A 1,325-nucleotide genomic window follows, 5' to 3' on the forward strand; every position below is an offset into this window, starting at 1 on the left:
TATTGCAGTATGATTTACATATACTGAAATGTGCCCATTTTAAGTACACTGCTCTGTGACCATCATAGTAACCATCATAAACCCACAACGGGCTATAGTGTGTCAGGACAGGTGAGGCTGACACGGGATGGGACGGGGTTCTGTTGCTCATAGGTGGTAGGCATCTAACAACGATAACCATCACTATGTCCATGTCATTAAATTCTTTGGGCATATAACAATTTGTTTATACATTTACCTTTTGATTGCCATTTGTTTATTTCAATTTGGGGGTCTTATGGAGAAATCAACATTCTTGAAAAAAAAATCTCTGTGAATATGTTTTCATTTCTCCAGCGAAATACCTGTAAGGAGAATTTCAGGATCTGTAGGTATTATTTCATACCCTCTCCAGCAATGAATAGAGGTGGTTTGGTGACTCGGTGATTAAAGTATTAAGTTGTTAAACGACAGGTCAGAGGCTAGAACCCACAAGCCACTGCCTGGGCAGAAAGATGAGAGAGCCTGGTTCTGTACAGATTTACAGCCTCAGAAACCCTATGGGGCCCTGAAGGCCCAGTGTGAGTCGGAACCAACAGACTCCACTCAGCAGGGATTTATTTTGGTCTTTGGTGTCCAGCAATGGTTGAGCGTTCCAGTTGCTTCACATCCTTTTCAACATTTGGCATTATCAGTCTTTTAAACTGCAGACATTGCAATGGTCGTATGTCCTCCAAAGTAATACAATTTCTAAATATTTATCTAGAGAGAGAGAGAGAGAGAGAGAGAGAGAGAATGAGAATGAGAGATTATCACTCTGGACAAACTTCCTCTCAAAAAACAATTCTTCCCTCTCTCTTTTTTTCCCCTCTTTCTCTTCTTACGGAAAACATACACCATGTTCTTTGTCAATCCAGCCTCTTTTACACATACATTTTGCAGACACCTCAACCACACACTCACACGCAGTGAGGGTTCCCCAAAGAGCTCCCACTCAGAGCCTGTCAGATGCTCTCTTCTCCGCTAATAAATAATCATTGTCTCCTCAAAAAGCTGGTTCGGGGCCAATGCCATTACAGCCCCCAGGATGGCTCTCGGTGGTCCCTTTATCAGTCTGGTCCGGATCCAAAATTCCCGAGCTGCACAGAGCTCAGGGATGCCCCTGGCACCTAGACAGCAGGGCACGGGGCATGCTCAGAGCTCGCGGTGGACGCAGGCGGCGGCTGCAGTGCACCCGGCAGCCAGGAGGTGCCGCTGCGCCCCCGCTGCCGGCGCCTGACCCCGCGCGCGAAGTTGGGCTGGAACCGCGGGGGGAAGGAGGGAACGAGCGAGCGCGGGTGGCGGGC

Source organism: Elephantulus edwardii, unplaced genomic scaffold (genome assembly GCF_000299155.1).
Source record: "Elephantulus edwardii isolate Elephantulus edwardi_28Jun2011 unplaced genomic scaffold, EleEdw1.0 scaffold00138, whole genome shotgun sequence".
NCBI classification, from domain to species: Eukaryota; Metazoa; Chordata; class Mammalia; order Macroscelidea; family Macroscelididae; genus Elephantulus; species Elephantulus edwardii.